Source organism: Zalophus californianus, chromosome 9 (genome assembly GCF_009762305.2).
Source record: "Zalophus californianus isolate mZalCal1 chromosome 9, mZalCal1.pri.v2, whole genome shotgun sequence".
Classification (NCBI taxonomy): Eukaryota; Metazoa; Chordata; class Mammalia; order Carnivora; family Otariidae; genus Zalophus; species Zalophus californianus.
The window spans coordinates 112,136,241-112,157,368 of NC_045603.1; the positions used below are offsets into that span (position 1 = coordinate 112,136,241).

Sequence of the window (21,128 nt, forward strand, 5' to 3'; positions counted from 1 at the left end):
AGTACCTTGAGCACTGTTCCTTTTGCTTTGCCCCTACAGGTGTGCAGACAGCATTTTCCCACATTGCCCTCATCTGTCACAGCTGCACAGTATTCCATAATTTACCCCCCAGTTCCCTGTTGATGGGCATCAAAGTTTCTAGTCTGCTGTTTGACACAAAGCTACAGTGTATAGCTTGTGATGGAAGTGTAAGTCTATCTGAAGGCGTTCTGGCTGCAACTGCCAAATTGCTCCTCATAGACATGGTGCCATTTTCATTCTCGTCAGCAATGGTTCTTGGTTCCCCAGCTCACAATGGACTTCTAGATTTTCACTATTCTGAGGCTTCCTGCTCACAGCACATTTTTATTTCCCTTACTCTGAATTCAGTGGAACATTTTTTCACATGTTTTAGACCTATTTAAATGTCCTTTCTCTTTCTGTGTGTGCTATCAGTTTAGATGCTTTGCCAATTTCCCCACAGTGTTTTGTTTTTTGTTTTCTTAGGATTTCTAGACGTTTACACATTAATATATTAACCATGTATCCTGTGATATGAGTTACAGGTAGTTTTCCTAGTTTTTCCTTTCTCTTTGGTGGTGTTTTTTCCCCCAGTGGGAAAGTGATGGTGTTTTTTAAATACAGTTAATTTTCATCAATCTTTAATTTCCTGGCTTCTGCATGGTCAGTCAGTAGAAAATGTCTGCCAAACCCAAAGTCTGAAGAAATTTTTCCTGTTTCCTTCTGGTACTTACTTTTTTTAAAAATTTAAACCTACACAAAGTAGAGACAATGCTACAATGAACTTCCCCCCCATGGCCACCACTAGATTCAATTATCAAGTTTTGCCATACTTGCTGCCTCTATTCCTTCCCTCTCTACATTATTTTAAAGCAAACCCAAGATATCAAGTCATTTTACCCCTGTATACTTCAATATGCATTTAAAAACATTGTAGACCTTTTCTTTCATGGCTATTGTGCTATTATCATATATAACAAAATTAACAAGCTATCTGATACCATCTAACACTTGATTGACATTCAATTTTCCCCAGTTGCCTCAATAATGTCTTTATAGAGTCGGCTTGTTCAAATCAGGATGGATTTGTGGTTTCATTTTTTTTTAAACATGTAACTAAGTATTTGATTAAAAATTTATCCTGGCATACGATACAACTTACTTATTTTTCCACTTGGTTATACGGTTGCCTGAACATTCAGCAGTCTAGTTTTCCCCATTAATTTTAAATCACACTTTTCCCCATTTGTTTTATTTATTTCCATATATATTTGGGACTATTTCTAGATTTCTAATCTGTTCCACTGTTCTGTTTATTCACCCACTAGGACCACCTTTTCATTACTAAGGCTTTACAATGTATGTACTAAGTGGTAGACCTTGTTTATTTATTCATATGAACTTTAGAATCCACTTATCTACTTTTTTTTAATAGTAACAGTGGGTATTTTATTGGTAATGTGTTAAACTGAGGAAGACTTGATATATTCATGATCTTGAATTTTCCTATTCTAGAACATACTATACTCCTTTTTATTTTTTTCAAATTCTTTTTGAATTCTTCAGGAACCTTTAATGGGTTTATACACATAGATTTCACATATTTCATGTTAGGTTATTCCTTGATATTTTTATCCATTTTATTGCTTTAGTAAATGTGGTCTTTTCTTTCCCTAAGTCTTTGAGCAGGCTCTTTGGAGGTACAGCTTTTAACAGTGTCAAGTTGTTGCTCTCCACCTCAAAAGATGCTCAGAGGCCTGGGTTCACCTGCGCCGTGCCCCAGGCCACATCCCTGAAGCAGAGCTGGGAGCAAGCCAAATGAGGCCACAGCCTTCCTGTCCCATTCATGTACCAGGCTCAGGGAGCTGGAGATCTGGGGGAGCTGTGGGACTCCTGGCCTTTTGTCAAGCTTTTATGCAACAAATAATTTGTGATTAACTGTACTGCAAGGCAGGTTTGGATTTCTAAGGAAGGTCATAAAAGGCCCCCGGTGATCACACCTTGCAGCCAAGCAGGACTGGTTCTCTACTGGGAGAGAGACCTGGAGATCGCCGAGGTGAGGACTGGCATTACCTCTGCGGCAAAACCCTCTCTCGCTGGGGACACGATGCTGTGCCCGCTTTCCTGCTGACCCTGCCTGGCCTTCAGCAGGATGAACCAGTGAGGACAAAGCAACCTCAGCGCTGTGAAGTTGGAGCAAGCCTCCCCCTCTTCTCATTTCCTTCCTGGGGCTCCCTGTGGATGCGAGTGAGTGCTCCCACCGTGTCTCCTCCGTCTGACACATGTCTACATCCAATCCACCCCTTGGGCAATTCTGCCCATGCCACTCTGGGTCCTTCCCTTCTCTTCCCGCCGCTGTCAGTGGGCTTTGAGACCTTTACAATCCCACCTCCTAACTACCTCGGTGCCTCCTTCTCCATGCCATCCTGCACGCGGCCCAAACTCCCACGGTTTCCTATGACCAAGAAACACATACCACTCAGCTTGTCACTCAAGGCTCTCCTTGCCTGAACAACATCCATTCGTTCTACCCTTGTCTGCCCTTCCCTCCTGCCCACCAATCTCCATCCTTCCACTTACCAGTATCCCATCCATCTTTTACATCTGTGAAGTTTCCCTGGACTCCCTCTTGCTCCTCAACTCCGATACTTTACCACACACTCCACCAGATTGTGAATGTCTGTGTGTGCACTCCTCTCTGAGCCTCTGGGCCGTGTAAGGCTCTGCAGTACCCAAAGCACTGCTTGCTTTTACCAATTTCCAAGTTGCAGAGCGATCAACTATTTTATATTTGCCATGCGCATCGGATCTACTTTGCTCTTTCAATATGTAACATCTTCCTTTCTTTTTGCCTTTATGGATAATAGTAATATTTCTACAACACTCACAATGTGCCGGAGAGGAGTGTTGCCTTTTCCTTCCTCAGTTCTGCATCTACACTGGTGGCAATCTCTACAGTTCAACAGTCTCCTCATGCCTCACCTAAATCCCTCTTAATGTAATTCTTGGTTTACTTTTGTTTGGTGGGAAGAGAGCTTGTTCACTATCTTGAGCACATTGTTCCTTCAAATTTTTAATGTGTCAAAGCACTCAAAAGCCCCTCTTTTTAAAAGCTTTGACTGTTTCAAATGTAAAGGGCCGACCGTGGTGCAGGCACAGCTCTGGCTCACTGCAGATAGGGACGGCAGCAGGGAGAACCGCCAGTAAGTGGCAAGTGGTTACTCATCCCCAACTGCTCCCGAGCCAGGACAGGATGTGATAAGTGTCTCTTTTTAGCTCTGGCAGGCATGTCCCTATGACATATGATGGGTCAAATGCCACGCCTTGTTTAAGATAAAAATTACTTGACATTTTACAACATTCTGGGATATCCTGGAGGGGAATGGGGACCAAACCAATGCCAAAGGTAGAGAAGTTCTTGAATTCAAGAGGCACCCAGAAGATTGGGTTGACCACTATTAGATGTGGCTACAAGGTGGACAGGACCCCAGCTCTGCAGTAATCCTTCAGGTGAGGGAGAGAAGGATCTCAAAGGAAAGCAATGCCTTGGAGAATGTCTGGTCTCAACCAATCAGAACTCAGAGTGATTCCTTCAAGGTGACTACAGACAGCTGGTTCCTTGGGACCCCAACACTTGGGGTAGCCTCGATGTTCCAGGTTATATATAGATATTATAAGAAAAGGGGGCCATGCCAGCAACAAGGGGGAGAATCTATCATTCCAGACATTAAGCTGCAGGAGATACCGAATGCCAGAGTGGGAGGGGTGAGCTGTGGAATGGTGTGAAACCTGTTAGCAAAGTGTTGCCTCATTTTTTATAGGAATATTCTATCTGCCTGAGGGGATGACCCAGATGTTGGTGGGACTCACCTCCCCAGCTATCTCAGAAAATATCAATTCTCAGCCCTATTCCCATTACAAGTAAGAAGAGAATGTGTTTGGACTTGGGCAGCATGTGTGTGCCAGCAGGGTGCTGAGGTCATCGAGCAAAGGTCCTGGGAATCTGGAGAAACCTGGGCAGTTACAACTGACCACAGGCTCTTAATGGCCAACAGAAACTTAATCCCCTCATTCTAGTTATTCTCAGGGAAAACTTTTTAGAGTGCTCTGCTGTCCTTCTACCCCTCTTTAGCTTTTCATGTGTTGGAAATGTCATCAGGTAATAGCAGGCTTTACATCCATGCATGATGGCAGTGATGAGATTGGATGTGATCTCCACTCCGGGCTGGGCTGAATTATAGTTGAATCACTTACAAACTGATACTTGATTTCTTTAGTGTGAGAACTCAGGGGTTGGGAGCAGGGCTGTCTTCCCTAAGTGCTCTGCCCATGTACACTGCAGTTGAACAAATAATGTATATTTCAAAGAAACAGCTCTGGGAGTGCCTGGGTGGCTCACTAGGTTAAGCGTCTGCCTTCAGCTCAGGTCATGATCCCAGGGTCCCGGGGTCGAGCCCCTCATCAGGCTGCCCACTCAGTGGAAAGCCTGCTTCTGCCTCTGTCCCTCCCCTCTGTTTGTGCTCTCTCTCTCTCAAATAAATAAATAAAATCTTTAAAAAAAAAAACAGCTTTGGCTCTGGTAAAAATAAGAGGATATCATGAGTTCTCTTGTTTTTAGTAAGATTCTTCTAAGATATGTTACAGAGTTTAAAAAGCACAAAAGCTTAGCAAAGGAAAATTCAATTTTCAAAATATCCTTAGGTCCTCGTAAGTATGCTTTTCCTAGTCACATATGTCCTGACTGTACAGCTGATGAGAACAATGTCCACAAAGCCCCACTGCAGGTGGGTCCGTTCACATGCCAGGTGGGTGGGTAGGCATGGACCAAGATGATGTAGAGGGAGGGACAGGAAGCCCATGGCAGGGACACCCACCCTGCTGTGCATCAGAGTCACTTGGGGGAGGATTACAGTCCCTACCTTCTAAGTATGAGTACACAGGTCTGGGACAGGGCACCAAAACTTTTTCAAGAGCTTTTTCAAGCAGTTGTAATGACCATTCAATCTTAGAAAACAATCACCTTGATGAATTATGATCTATTTCAAACTGATGACGCTAGGATTCTAGTTGAGTATCTTATTTAATCCAGAATTTCCTCTAGATGAATAAATATGCAGATATTCCCCTACAATTTGACACTGAACCAAAAGAATATTCTCTTCCTTTATGTTTTTTAAAGCGCACCTAAGGGTACTCGAAGTCCAGAAAATCTTCTTACATAGGAGTTTCAAAAACCTACCCGACTCCACAAAAGGAGGAAAGATTTCCTTTTCCCTTGTGGGATGTGTATTTATATGTTTATGACCAAGGCTTTCTTGGTGTGAACCAGCTATAGAATGCCCATTAAATCTGATGTCCTGAGCTCCACATCCTCAGGAAACTGGCTTTGGAATGATTGCTCAGGCATCAGGAGTAGCCATTATCATTACTAAGATCATATTTAAAAAAAATTTTTTTAATTAAATGATATGATATCATTTCCCTAGATTTCAAAGAAATCACTGGCTCAAATCATCTACTTTTAACACCAAAGTTACAAAAAGCATTGTAATAAAATTTTAGTCAAAAAGAAAAAAATCCTTACAGTTTAAGGCTAAAATTGAAACCTATAAATCATCTTAGCCCCAATGAAGGTTAATAATAATAATCTCTGAATCAACACTGCCCCCAGCAAATGCTGCTTTCGAGGTTTGAGGTTTTACGTTAATCGACCCATTTAATCCTCCAAACAACTCTATGCACCAGCCGAGTACTATTATCATGCCTATTTTACAGATAAGGAAATTGAGACAGAAGTTGAGTTCCCTGCCTGTGCTAATACAAGTAGTAACTAACAGTGTTGAAATTTGAACCCATTGAGTCCAGCTGTAGGAGTCCCAGAGAAAGCCTGCAGTCAGACACCATGTGTGAACTTTCAAATAAGTGAATCACATTAGCAAATCTTTTAAGGCAAAAGACAACATCTCTTTAAGAAACATAGAAATTTTTAATTGCTACTATTAAAATGATCATATCACGATGATCTTTTTTCATTTGCTTTAAACAATTTTCTAGACATTTGCTACCTTGTTTCTAAACCTTTTAGAAACATCCTAATTCTCTCAGTTATTAAAAAAAAAAAATTCACCAGTGTATTCCTCAGCATAGTTTCCCCATCAATACACAAAGCAAATTCAACATGGAACTGGATTAATGACAGATTTTATTTCAATTTTATTGGCAGTACCTTCTGTGTTTAATTACTCATTTCGTTAAAAGCTAAAAATTGGTTGCTCCTCACTTGTCACCTGCAGTATAAAAATGGAACTGCTTAAAACAAAACATTTAATTACTTTCCTTCGGGAGAAGGCTTAAATGAATCAGAAGTGTTACAAAGCAAATTTTCACTAAGGAGCTTGGCAGATGAGAACATCAAACAGGCTTTCAGCTCTTAATGCTTTTGGCTGATTCCTGTGTGTGTGTGTGTGTGTGTGTGTGTGTGTGTGTGTGTGTGTACATGGGTGCATGTGTATGTTCGTTCAATTCATTAATTTCTGCACTGCACAACTATTTATTGAACACTTGCTCTGTACCCAATAAGTGGTACCAATTATTGGGGCAGTGTACCAATTAATGTACCAATTATTGGGGCAGTGATGGTTAGAAGTCTTACATATCAAACATACCAATATAAATATCTGTACAAAAATACTTTCTAAATCCTGTTTAGGGATACCTGGGTGGCTCAGTCAGTTAAGCATCTGCCTTCGGCTCAGGTCATGATCCCAGAGTCCTGGGATCCAGTCCTGCATCAGGCTCCTTGCTCAGCGGGGAGCCTGCTTCTCCCTCTGCCTACCGCTTCCCCTGCTTGTGCTCTCTGACAAATAAATAAATAAAATCTTTAAAAAAAAAAGAAGAAATGAGTAAGGGAGATAAGAAAAAATGCATAAAAATAGTGAATATTTAAAAGAAATAAATCCTGTTTAGATATGCTTAAAAATATCTGCCACTTTGAAATATCCAATTTTCAGAATAATTAAGAGTTCACCACACTTCAAACTTCTGCCCCAACTTCCTCACCTCCATTTCTACAACTCTGAACTGAAGTTGATGCTTTTCCTCCACAATTTGCAAGAACTCACATAATACTCCACCTAAATAATATGCTTCTAAAGAAGACCAAGTTTAGCTTTTAAATACTTACAAACTCAAGGTTTTTTCAACATATAACTGGGTGGCTTATGAAACCACTGCTATTGGAGGAAATTCTATTTCTAGTTTTAGGATAAAAACATGAAAACCTGTTCTGTAACTCTGGAGCTCGGGCAATTAGGATATAGATGTGCAAGTTTTTCCACAATCAAATAAACTCGACAATAAAATGATATGGAAGACACAACCCAGATAAATAAAACCTCACATAGAAAACTTGTTAATTTGACACTAGGATTCACTATACTGCAACCATATTTTCTAGGTAAAGTGTATGGCGTGTCACGTATTTGTCTTAACAACAACAGGTTTCATTTTCAATTTCAAATAATACATTAATTCTTTTGCCCAATCCTGACACGACAGAGTAGAGAGTGCAGCTAGAGTCCACTCAAGCAAAGCTGTTCTGCCTGGGCCCAGGTCCACACAGAGGCCAGCATCAGGTGGCTCTAGAATATTCTCTTGTGTGCCCAACTTTTCTACAGGTAGGGCTGTGTGTGTGTGTGTGTGTGTGTGTGTGTGTGTGTGTGTGTGTGTGTGTTCTTCATGTTGTTATCTGGCTATCTAAATCTAAGTCAACTAGAAAACCATAAATTTCACATTAAGAAATTCTGTCCACTTAACTAAAAAACTCCATAAAATAGGTGAAAAGAAATCACATGTGGAGAGGGTCCTTGGAAGGATCCTCCCAGGTGATCATAACAGGCTTCTGTGCGCCCTCCTACGTATTGTCAGTGGCTCCATATTTCAAAGAAGGATTAGACCTTTCTCAAGCTTGTTTCTGTGTGGCTCTCTTTGGACAAGATTTAGAAGACAGATGCCTCCTTGAATATTCCACAGTCGGGCTGAGATGTTGAGGTTTTCAAGTCCTAAAACACAGTGAATGTCATGGGTCCTAGGAACCGCCAATCGTGTGACCCAGTGACTGTGGACACAGGACAGTGGGGTAAGACCGCTTCTGAGCATCTTACACAAGGAGAAGGGAGAGGTCTAAAGTCTCATGGGAGGCTGGTGAATCCAGTCCTCTTCAGGGTGGGACAATGTTAAATAAATTTGATTTTACACAAAGCTCTAGAATCAGCCAAAACCCCAACAGCTACACACAGTTCATTTTAAGAATCAAGACCTCAACACATGATTCTTAGGGAGTGGAAGATTTATGGTAGAGTTTGTCAAATTCAAGTTTTCCTTCATGTCCATAATCCTGTGGAAAAGAAAATACTGTTTTGTTTGGTTTGGTTTTGTTTTTCTGACTACAACAGGCTGTTTGCAGCTCCTTAATAAAACAAGACCCTGCTGTAGAGAAGAGGCCTGGCCTCTGGGGCCTCAGGCAGAATGTTTCTGGATTAGTAACTGCACAAAGCAAAAGTCAAAGCACAGTCCGCCCCAAGCCTTCCTTGGCTCTGCCTCTCACACAGATCCACCATGCCTGGAGCAGTCTGGAGCCTCTCAACCACTGACAAAACCCAAAGGCCTTCATTCTACTCATGTGTAACTGTCCTCCAGTGGTCAGGGCAGGCGTAGGAGAATTGCCGGGCCTCTGCCTCAAACCCTCTGCTGCCCCTTGTTTTCCCAGTATAGCAGTGGCCATTCAGCATGGCCACCGAGCACCTGAAGACTCCATGAGCACACGGCAGCGGATTGGTGCTCAACATGGCCACTCAAGATCCAGGTGGCTTCACCATCACCTAAGTAGCCCACAGTAACAACATCAGATCCCCCAAAGGAAAGATAAACAGAGGAGGGACAATGGCCATGGCCTCCAGAATCTAAACAGAACCTCTAAGATTAATGATCCTCTTTGAACTCCTCAAAGGATGGAGAGAAGACACGAAGCCCCAAAACATGCTTGTTTCAGTGACCCAATGTTTAAGTTCTTTCCTACACTTCATTTGCTCAAGGATATATATTTAAGGAGATGTGCAATACCAGAGGAGAAATGTTTTCAAATGGACGGTGAGTCACAGTCAAAGCCTGTGTGAGAAAAAACAAGGGATTCTGTATAATTTTTCAGGCTGTCAGACTTTAAGGACTCTGCTGCCAAAATGATTTTGGTCGGTGAAAATGAAAACTAACCAGACATATGACAAATGTTTACAATCAGGGTCAAGAGTGTTTACTCGTCAGCAGTTAGCTTTTAAAACACCAGAGCTCTGACCAAAGATGAACTGAATGCCGCTGAAGCCGGGGTATTTAATGCTCCTGGGAAGAGTCGAGAACTCCCAGCCACTGCTGACAAAGCCCACCAATTAATCCACAGGCCTCGCCATGAGTGCAGCTGAGTGGGCTCATCTCCTCGTGGTACAGGATCTATTTTTAAAGGCCAGCACATACACACATACGCTATGATATGGTTTCTCTTAGAAAGGCAGAACTGCCAAATAATGACCACATTTCTAATTTTACATTTGTGTTAATGAAACACCAAAGCAGAAGCAGAGACTTGATTTTCATTTTTGCTCTACTAAAACTAAACTACAATGTCCAGTGATCACTTTCTCCCTATTACTAGTAGCAAACTACATACTGAAAAATGTTAAGTAGGAAAAAAAAAATGTAAGTAAATATTTTTCGGTTGTTATTCGTACACATCCACAGGTAGGCGTATAAGACACAAGAATAGATAATGTGAAGGAAAGATAATCAATTTGTTCTAAGACACAAGCCTCTTTCCACAACATAGAAGGATGCCTGAAATCAGATTCCATGGTGCAGAATACAATAATTTTTAAAAGATCATGGATAGTATCAATCGCATGACAAAAGGTATCAGAACTGTGTAAAGGGAGATTTTATGTCTCTATCAATATGTCATATACACACACAAGTATATTTTAAAAATTGCACACGTTAAAGTCAGCAAAACTTACAGATATCCATGGCCATGTTGCTTATGTCTTGACTTAGCTGAAGAGAAGCAGCAAGGGAAAAGAAAATAGAAGAGGAAGAGGAAGCAGAAAGAGGGAAAGAGGAAAGGAAGAAAGGGGGAAAGACAGAAGGGGGGAAGAAAAGAAAGGAAGGGGAGAGGGGAGAAGAGGGGCAGCAGGACACAGGAGGAGGTGGCGGCTGACTCGCCTTATATTACCTCACTACGCCCCCACCCCTCTGACAAACCAAAAAGGTCACGTGGTAACGAGGAGCGTCAACTCTGTTGGTTATTTTAAAAACATCTATTCAGCTCAACAGCTGAGCTGAATTGTTTTTGATATATGGTCACCTAATCTAATTAACCACATTTATTCATGCACACTGGAAGCAACAGTTACTCGAGGCAGTGGGGAACTGGACCTGCCTCTCCATTCTGGGTAGTTAATGGATCGCCACATTCTTTTCAGGTAGAAAGTAAGTTTTCGGTGAGTCTTGCTGCACTTGTAGGGTGAAGGAACACTCCAGTCTGTTTCGATTTTAGATGAAGAGCAGTGGAGTGGACAATAATCTGACCAGCTTGTGTCATTCCATGCATGAGGACACCAAGTTTTTCTCTGAGCTTGCATAGCTCAGCCAATTGCTGTGGGAGCTGAAAGGTGCCCAGAGGAGAGCTTCCCCGGAGGCTGGAAGGCTCAGAGGTTGGCGAGAAGTGGGATTCCACCCTCAGGGGAATGGGGGTGCAAAAGCAGAAGGTGAAGGCCATGGCACCCAGGAACAGAGGGATGCCACTGCAGTCTGAGCCCGGGTGCAGAAGGAAGGGTCACTGTCTCAGGAGCAATTCACGGGGCCTCCAAAGGACCCCCCCACCAACCACCTGAACTGTGGGCTCACAGGCAGGGGTGAGGGCCATGACCCTGCATGTCAGCTGGCCCCTTCTCAACCCTAACACATCCTATAGCCCTATGTTTCCTTCAGTGCCCAAGACTTCCTGTTCTCTTCTGTTTATGGGCTCATTTTAATAATAAAGATTCGGAGGAAAAGCTACATACACACACTCACACGCACACACTCACAAGCAGCTGGAGACAGTGTGGGTCAACACCTCATTGTTTAGATGTGAGGTGACTGGGGCAGGTTGGCAGGGCTCCCTCTGTGCCCACCCCCCACACTGCCTGACACCACGTCCTCCACTTGTCCAGGTTCACCAGCCACGGACGCTTGGGGGAAATGCGCAGAATCGTTAGTCACCCCAGGAAGTACTTAAAACCAGGATGGATGAATGGGTGTTCTGTATGCTTGTGAAGTATAGGTTGTCACATGAGCCACTGTCACAGAAAAATCTCCTCATCAAACATACCACAGCCCCAGTCCCCAAAGGACAGCTTTAGTTTTTACCCTAGCATACAAAAAACTAAACACAAAAACAAGCAAAAAATCATGTAAACTAATTTCTCATAAAACCGCATCACTTTACATCAAGACACAAATTTAGGAAAGAATAAAGCAGCTAAAGGTCAGCCCCAGCCCCCCGCCAGCCCAAACCACTTTGCTGCTGGATTCACAGCACTTGCATCCATGCTGACCATCAAGCAGGTGCTGCCCATGATATCAGACTGAAGGCTCCACCTCATGTGACTAGCAGTGGTGAGACTATAAAGCCCAGATCTTTGGATACACAATTAAAATGTAGAAACGAACATTTACTGTGTTCAGAGCCACAAAGAACCTACAGAATCGTGTCCTGTGTGTGCGCATGCTTGCACTAGGGGTGTGTATTTGTAGACTGGTGAGAGGAATGGGGAACCCACAGGAAAGTTTCCTCAGATTCGATAAGTCTTCAGTTTCTTTTGAAAAGCACAGTAGTTGACATTTTCCCTCTGCAATCTGAGCATCACCTCCCCACATCGCTATGTCAACAGGTGAGACACCGCAGCTCCCCAGCTCATATCAGCAGATGCACAAAGCACAGATCCACTTCCTCAGGACCTGCAACTTCCAACACAGAGGACTAATGCAGTTTAAACTCATTAGAAGTAATTTAAAAGTTCGGGGCGCTGGGGTGGCTCAGTCATTGGGCGTCTGCCTTCAGCTCAGGTCATGATCCCGGGGTCCTGGGATCGAGTCCCGCATCAGGCTCCCTGCTCGGCAGGAAGCCTGCTTCTCCCTCTCCCACTCCCCCAGCTTGTGTTCCCTCTCTTGCTGTGTCTCTCTGTCAAATAAATAAATAAAATCTTTAAAAAAAAAAAAAGTAATTTAAAAGTTCAATTCCTCAGTTGCACCTGCCATGTTTTCAAGTGCTAACAGCCACTCGTCGCTGGTGGCTCCCCTACAGAACAGCACCAACCTGGGAGCACGTCCCATCAACGCGGGAGGTTCTACTGGGCGGTGATGACCCAAACCCGTGGGCTGCCCTGGACCCTGTCTCAGCAGGTGGATGCTGAAACATCACATTCTCCAGGGGTGTGTCCCCACACAGGGTCACCTAGACCTTCAGGCACTCCGTAGATCCTCACTTCTATACGAACAATTAGAATGTGACTTTCGTTTCTCATGGGAGCCACAACCCCTTTAGCAAAAAATGGAAAATGATGGCTCTTCACCTCCATTAAATGAGCTTTCAAAAAAAGGAGTTTTGGGGAGATATTGTAGCCTCCTAAAGCCTGTTCATGGACTTGTTTAAAACATACCCGGGGCGTCTGGGTGGCTCAGTGGGTTAAGCATCTGCCTTCGGCTCAGGTCATGATCCCAGGGTCCTGGGATCGAGCCCCGCATCTGGCTTCCTGCTCAGCAGGAAGTCGGCTTGTCCCCCTGCTCCTGCTCATGTATTTTTTTTTCTCTAAAATAAATAAATAAAATCTTCAAAAAAAAAGTGCTCAACAAGAAACCTTTCAAAGTAGTCACCTAAACACAACTGCCCTGAAATAACAATTTTGGCTTCATGCTGCCCTAAGTTATCTACCTGTTAGTCTTTTTTTTCCCTAACTTGAGCTCATTAATTATAGAAATCACCATCAGCCCTCACATTAGCCAGAGAGATGCTATGAATAAAAATTAGCTCAGAAAACTCTATTAAAATACCAAGGTAATTTGTTCTCTCAAATCTTAGCGCATCCATTTACCATGTGATTAGCATTTTTATCTGGAGCTACTGAAGAAATTGTAATTTACTTTTAATGAAACAATTACTTTGTGAAGGACAAAGATTGAAATGTTTATAGCCCCATGAACCAAGAATGCCCTTTACAACTTGTGCAAAATTAAACGTAAAAATTTAACAAAATTAAATGTAAAAAACTAACATATGCTGTAGGCAGGAAGGCAGCTAATGAACTACTTAGTATAAAACCAGCTTCCCCTGGTAATAAAGATGACCAAACAATCTTAAGAATAAAAAAGTACACAGAATGATGGATTACGGATTCCACAGTTTCTGCCATAAGACAGCTTTTCTTGTACTTCTAGTGATATACAATAGTTTAATGTGACTCAGGTCTTCTCCCTCACTTCTAAGTCTTCAGGTAAAACTTAAAAAGGTACTTTAAAAGTACCTTTACTTTTAAATTTTTGCTAAGTTTAAAAATATTTTCAAAACAGATAAAGTCTGAAAGTAAGAAAGAAGTCAAATTGATTCAGTGATTTATTTCTGGAGTATCTCAGTTGAATGATATCAATGTCAACCTTCACCTCGGCAATTAATCAACATTTTATAGATAGAAGTTTGTGACAGCGAAGGGAACATGAATTAAAAAACTGAGGGAGAGGCACCTGGCTGGCTCAGTCGGTGCAGCATGTGGCTCTTGATCTCAGGGTTGCGGGTTCGAGCCCCACGTTGGGTTTAGAGAATATTTAAAAATAAAATCTTTAAAACCTGTACTTGCCTAAATCAAACAGAATTTTTTTTTCAAGAAAAGCTTATGATCTTTATCAGCATAAATTATAGGGGACGAGAGCGTTTCAGACAATAATGCAAACTGTAGACAGATACTAAACCTAACAAGCACCTCCTTTGGGTTAGGAACCACGGCAGCTATTTTAAATTCTGTCATTTAAGCACTTTAAAGAGATATAAAGTTAAAAAAGAAGAGAATCATACTTGAGTCCATTAAAGGTCAAGCACCATGAGGGCAGGGATTTGATCACTGTTCTTTCCCCCAGAAGCAATACCAGTCCTGGGCACACAGTCAGTGCTCAGAAAATAAATGATAAAGAATGACTGTCTGGCAGTAAGCTAATAAATGTGACGGGACCCCCCCCCCCAAAAAAAAGTCAAGCACACCCTCCTCCTGTTCTGAACAGGAAAATTCTGTCTCAGGCATCCTTCCTGGAGTTTGCCATGACCACTCTCGGGTTTCACGTTAGGAGAAAAAGCAAAAGCGCAAGAGAAGAATAAATTAGGCCACAGAAAAGAAAATTTAAGTATTTGAATGAACACAAAAGAAACAATGGGAGTTCAGTCTGAAGAGATGGCAGGAACTTCCAAAAATAAAGGATTGAAGACAACAGTGACCAAACCAACCGAGAAGGAAGAACAGGTTGCACATTTCAACAGAAGCTTGTCAGTACAGTGAGAAAACTTTTTTAAATATATATGTATTCCTGCTTAAGACATTTCTAACTTGGTCCTGCTCTGCTGCCTTGAACCACACCTTTTAGATGCAGGGTCTCCTTTTCAGGAGAGACTGGAATATTTTCAAGCTCTGAAGTCTTTGAATTATACCCATTATCCTTATAGGGAGAAGGGACCTGAGAAATCCTCCATTCCAATGTTCATTTTAATGAATGAGGCTCAGAGAGGGTAAGAACTTATCCAAGGTCACAGAGCTGGTTATTCAGACCTGGGCTGCTCCCACTTACTCTGCCATTGCCCCAAGCATTCTTCAGGATCAAACACCCTTGATTTCCAAATGAAATGTTTTTCCTCCCCCAAGAGCAAGGGAAATCCTTCTTGGGAGCTTTGGGAGGTGAGCTGAGGCGAGTGGGACACAAAGTTTATTTGCTATCATTGCTTTCACATTATTTTCCTCCCTTTTGCTCCCTGCTCCACCTTCTTACTGAAAATTTTCTTTTGAATTATTTAAGGACTGTTAGATGTCTGCAAGCTCCTTGAAGCCTCCAGAGAGAACTGATACAAATCCAACTAAATAAATTCCATCTCAGATGGGAGGATCCCACGTTGGGGTAGAAGGCATCGCATGAAGCTTACTCATCCTCTACGACCACATCACGACAATATTTATCAAATCACAGGATTTTAAAATATTCAACATTTTCAATCAAAAACGCATGATAATAAAGCCAAATGATTATGTGTGTCTGGCTAAAATGAACATCTGGTGGAAATTAAGACCATGAGCATGATTTGGAGAGCCATCTACCTCTGAACAGCTGAGTTTATTTTTCTAACCTGGCTCAAACCTATAGAGCCATTAGCTGTGTTTAAGGTACCAGAAGTGATACTTGCAAACAAATCATAGATGTTAAAATGTCATTTGTCCTTGGCTTTCACAAGAGCAACTGTTACAGGCATGAACTAATTGCAAAATAAACAAACGTTGCTAATCTTGTGACCATCCTGTCCATGGGAATCTGAAATCGCAGCTTAAATTAAAAATATTTTTCTAAGAAAATCTACATGAAACAATACTAAAATTTTCAAAGGTTATTTTACCTTCCATTGCCTACTTTTTAATTGAACGTATTTTAACGTACTGAAATTCAACTGCATTCCTATCTATTTTGGCTGCAGTGGCTTGTTTTGTTGAACATGTAATATGTGTGCAAGTTCATGTGTATACCTTAAATTTTTGGTTAAATGGGGTAAAATTAGGTAGTGTTTTTAGAACATATGAAAAGCCTAGGGCTTAAAATATTTAAAATATTTGATATCTCAAAATCTGAAAATACCAATATGATTTTTCTATCCAATGACAACTCTATGTCCTAAGTTATTTAACTTTCCATACTCAGAACATAATCAAAAATCCAGAAACATGAGCCCTCTGATTAACCAAAACAGTTCACAAATTATAGGTGCATTACTTACAAAAAGCCCTTTGAGTCTTCACTCAGAAATGAACTGTTCTTTAAAAAAAAAAAAGTTTTTATTTATTTGACAGAGAGAGAGAGAGTGAGACAGAGCACAAGCAGGGGGAGCGGCAGGCAGAGGGAGAGGGAGAAGCGGACTACCCACCGAGCAAGGAGCCCGATGCGGGGCTCGATCCCAGGACCCCAGGATCATTACCCGAGCCGAAGGCAGCCGCCTAACTGAGTCACCTAGGCGCCCCTGAACTGTTTTCTTTCTTTTTAATAAAGGTTTTTATTTATTTATTTGACAGAGACACAGCAAGAGAGGGAACACAAGCAGGGGAGTGGGAGAGGGAGAAGAAGGCTTCCCCCAGAGCAGCGAGCCCAATGCAGGGCTCGATCCCAGGACCCCCTGGGATCATGACCTGAGCCGAAGGCAGCTGCTTAACAAGTGAGCCACCCAGGCGCCCCTGAACTGTTCTTTCTTAATGCATAATTCTATCAATGCTGGTCAGCTAGGATACAGATGCTAACATAGCTTATTGGAAGTGAACAACTCCTAATTAAAAAGAGAAAATACACCCTTAAAACCCAAATGAGTACATTTCATCTGGAATGGATGGATCATATAATTCACTGTAGAAAGAGTAGCACAAGAATTTTTACCCTTACCCTAACCCTACGAAGGTAAGCTAGAGCAGGGAGGAGACAGAGCACGATTTAGAAAATACAGGTGTTACGAGAGCTCAAGAATACAGCCATCAGTGTAGACCTGAGGCAGGATCCTCATAAAGAGGTGCTTGGAGGTAATGCAATCTGGAGATCACGTGGAGCTGGGAGGGCGAGGGTTGCACAGAGCCCTGGGTGCTGAGAAGTGAACGCACAGTGAAAGAAATAGCTCAGCGCTTGAGGTCCAGGGGAGCTTTATTTAGGATGGAGGAAACTTGAGTTTGTTTTCAACGTGAGGAGGGGGAGCCAGGAGAAAGGCAGACATTAGAAGAGAAATGGGGGACAACTGGTCAGCAAACAGTGGGAAGGGCTGGCATGAAAAACGCAGAGGAGACTAGACTGGAAGACCACCTCTCCTGCAGGAAGCCCTCAGATCTCCCTCCAACCTGATTGCTTCCGCCTCTGGCTTCACAAGGAAGCTGTGTACTTGAAGACAGTGCTACTCAAAGTCAGTGCTGGCCAGAGGCATCAGGATTACCTTGGGTCTTCTTTGCGGCCCTACCCCAGACCTACTGAATCAGAATCAGGACATTAACAAGACCTCAGGTGATGCTTCTTAGTCTTTGGAGAAGTACTGGTTTCAAACAGGGGTTATGAAAATGGGCATCAAAATCCAAAAGACCTGTTCAAATCCAGTTCTACCCTGACCCCATGGTATGTGCCCTTGGGCAAGCCTCTTGAAACCTCAGTTTTTAGCCCCCTGTAGAATAAAGATAATGATAGTAATATTTCTCAGGGACCACTGTACAAATTAAATGAGACAATGTAGGTAAAGAGGTTGGCAGTGAGCATGGATGGCATGTTATTAGCGTTTGTCCCTTCCAGCCTACTTGTTTTAAGATTTTTTAATTATTATTTATTTGTCAGAGAGCGCACAAGCAGGGGGAGCGGCAAGCAGAGCAGGCAGAGGTAGAAGCAGGCTCCCCGCTGAGCAAGGAGCCCAATGCAGGACTCAATCCTAGGACCCTCGGATCATGACCTGAGTGGAAGGCAGACGCTTAACCAACTGAGCCACCCAGGCATCCCCCCTTCTAGCCTACTTGTATAACAGCTTCATTAAGCCCCTGTCTGGACCCCTCTAGGAAATGACTTCACTAAGGACAGGAATGAGCTTCATCATCTTCCTCCCACGGCATCCAACTCAGAGACCTGCACACAGACGTGTAATACTGAAGTGAAACATTCAATACATACATGCTGAAATGAATCAAGCACAGTGACATGGGTGAACCAACTATCCCAAGGCAAATACTAAAGCTCTTTCTTTGACTGTATTTATACAAAAGCCAGTTTGAAATAGGTTATGAACTTGTGTGGGATTAAAGGAGCAACTTTCAGAAGAGAATAAGCAAGGTACGAGCAAAATAAATTCCTCTTTCAAAACTTCCTGCAACTAGGAGTATCCATAAGACAGTGAATCTCTGAACCAGACATCAAGGTGCTGCATTCTGGTCCAAGGTCAGCAGGGCAAACCACCCCAAGATGCTATATCTAAGGGATAAAGTTTAATGCTTGGTAAAAGTACATAAGTCAAATCACACCACTAGAGGAGTTTCTTCATTTTAGGCAAGGCTCCAATAATGAAGTGGCTGACTTCATCGAATGCACCATAATTTCCTGTGTTGGCAAAAACATACACACATAAACCCCAACACACTTGTACTAGTAAGACAAATCTGCTTGCATTATTAGATATGGAAGAAAAAAACAGAACTTATTACACAGAACACCTACTTCTGCAGAGAATAACATAACAACGGCAAAAGCATTTCATAGCTAAATTTTGATGTGAAGAATCCACAGTCATTCCAATGCATTCAATTCAATTAACTCACTCACTGGACAATGCACACTGGGCTAGATCCTGGGTGGCAAGAGAGCTGGGACCCAGGTGCCTTGTTGGGTAGCCCCCTACAGAGGAGTGCACAAGCCACCTATAGGGAGAGGAGTCAAGGGTGACCACGTGACTTCTGGCTCAGAGTTACAAAATAATGAAGCCCAGAACTACAGGAAGGCTCTAGACTAGGAATTCTAGTCACGGGGATGCCACGGTGAGTGTCACTGTAATGAGTGTCCTAAGGCACCCCCTCAGGCAGCCCTACAGTGAGGAGAGGACTTCCTTTGTGCCCAAAAATAAAAATAAGCCTCTGGTGGTTCCCGCCCCACAACTCTCCTCACAGCCTGTGAGCCTTGAACAGCCGCTCTCAGGACATCCCTGTAAAGGCCAATGGCCCTTTTCTTTGGATTCAAATCCTCAACTGGAGAATTTTAAATGACTCCAGGTGTTAACAATGTTGTTCATTCTGAACTGAAATTCACAATCTTCCAGAGGCATGGACACCAGCAGGTGTCTAAAGTACAAACAAAAATAGTTGGGTTTGTTGAATGAAAGTGATGTAAGCTGGGTGCTTTAACCAAATTTTACTTTGAAAGTTATGCTCCTGGCACCAGAGCTGGTTGATGTCAAAAAAGCATTTCCTCGACGGCTAACAAGCATTGTCCCACTCTCAACAGAAGGAAGCATGATGAGCAGTGTCTCTGCTCATCTGTGTTACCTCCCTGCACCCGCACTCCCTGCCACCAAGCAGTGGCATGGATGATCCACCCCTGACAGGACACCCAACTGCTTGGTGCCTCAAGAGTTCCCCTGGTTTGGTGAGAAGAGGCAGCCTGTATGCCCAGCCTGTTGTTGCTTCTCTCTGGAATGATACCTTGCAGCTTTTCTCAGTAGGGAATACCACCCACATTTTGGCCAGAGCCATGCTCCACCCTATGGGATGGTCCCACATTACGAGGCATTTCTAATTCTTAACCACACTGCCCCAGATGCTAGCCATGGTTATCGTGAGAACTAGAAATGCCCCCAAGCATTTCCAAATGCCCGCTAAAGTTGTGGTTCTCCCTCTGGTTTGAAAGCCACAGCAGTATTCACCGATGAAACTCATCTCTATAAATATTCTGTTTTTCTACCTGATAAAAATAATTACTGCTCCTACTGGTCGATCTGATATTCTATAAAAAAAAAAAAAGTCTTTTCTTTTTTAAAGGAGCAATATGTCAAATAAACCATCAATGTGCTCTAGCTCTTTGCTATTTTTTAATAGGAGCAAATCACTAAGCAAAACTACAGAGACCACAGCTATCTCTAGGACTTAAAAAGGTTAATATGGCATTTTTTTCTTGGATAATTTAAAAATGAAACACAGTTCAAAAACCTAGGAACTAAGGCTTGAGGTTTTTTTGGGGGGGGGCAGTTTTTGGGTTTTTAATTCTGGAACATCAGAGGTTCTATAAATGAAGCTTGAAGAATCAGAGTACCAAGGTAAAGATCCTTCAAAACAAAAATTATATGAAAGGATCACCGGCGATTTACATTTCCATTAATAACAAGAGTGGAAAAAAAAATGTGCCCTTCTGAATTCTAACCCCAGACTTGTGATACAATTCTTGAAGTACTCTGTATTGTAGATATGCTTTTAATTCCAAGGCTTCAAGTGCTCATACTTAGAATGTATTTACTAAATAATATTAATTAAATTGTTAGTACAAACTTCTCTGTACCATAAAGTTCTTTTGTTTTTAAGGAAAAGAAATCCCATCACTCTAAAACTAAAAAACATGCCCAAGGGTACATAGAGGAGTAACAGCAATAACTAACACAGCCTGGCAGGAACATTCCAGTGCTTGAAGTCAGCAAACCTCAGGAAGCATGCTCAGACAGATGGCACTTAACATACAACTGCATTTAGATTTATAGGAAGATTTTTCACTTACTTCAAATTTCTGTTTAATCGTTGTTCCTCTAAGTTAAAGGGGGGAAAAAAAATCACACTGTGATTCCTTATTTTTCTAATTAAAAAATAAACGAAACACGGCTTTGGATGTCCTCACGTAATTTCTTTGTGTCTCCTTTCAATGAACACTACTTTCAAATTCTAAACAAAAAGCAAAATATCAAAAGTTAGCCCAAGGAACACTGTACAAAATCAAATATCACAGCACAAACCAGGCAACGGCATCTATCAGAAGTGATGATTCAGAACAGGATAAATTTAGAACGGTGCTTTCCAAAAGGCGTTTGGATGCCAAATGCAGTAAATAGGTAAAGGCTACATCTCAAAAGTTTCTCGGAAAAAAGATCGCCAAAATATTAAAAAGAGTCTTCTTTTCGAAGTTTTCAGTGCCCTGGTGTCCTTGACGCTGAACTTTCCCAATCTGGCCTTGGTGTGGCCATCCATTACTGGGTAAATCCACGTGAAACCTGAGGACGCTTCAGCCTCGGAGGGCGCCGTCAGGAGCAGTGGGGCAACTCCACA

At 42.3% G+C, this 21,128-nt stretch overlaps 1 protein-coding gene across 4 annotated transcripts in view; it reads right to left on the minus strand.

Moving 5' to 3' along the window:
- SVIL (supervillin) overlaps positions 1 to 21,128 on the minus strand; it is a 229,754-nt gene that overhangs the window by 131,958 nt on the left and 76,668 nt on the right. Inside the window, exon 3 of one of the 4 annotated variants that reach the window (XM_027593388.2) lies at positions 20,587 to 20,747. The exons of 2 other annotated variants lie outside the window; for them this stretch is intronic. The gene's annotated coding sequence lies outside the window, so the exon portion shown is untranslated. Of the gene's footprint in view, positions 1 to 20,586; positions 21,098 to 21,128 lie in introns of those variants that run through there. One more of the 4 variants, XM_035729227.1, reaches the window with a different exon arrangement.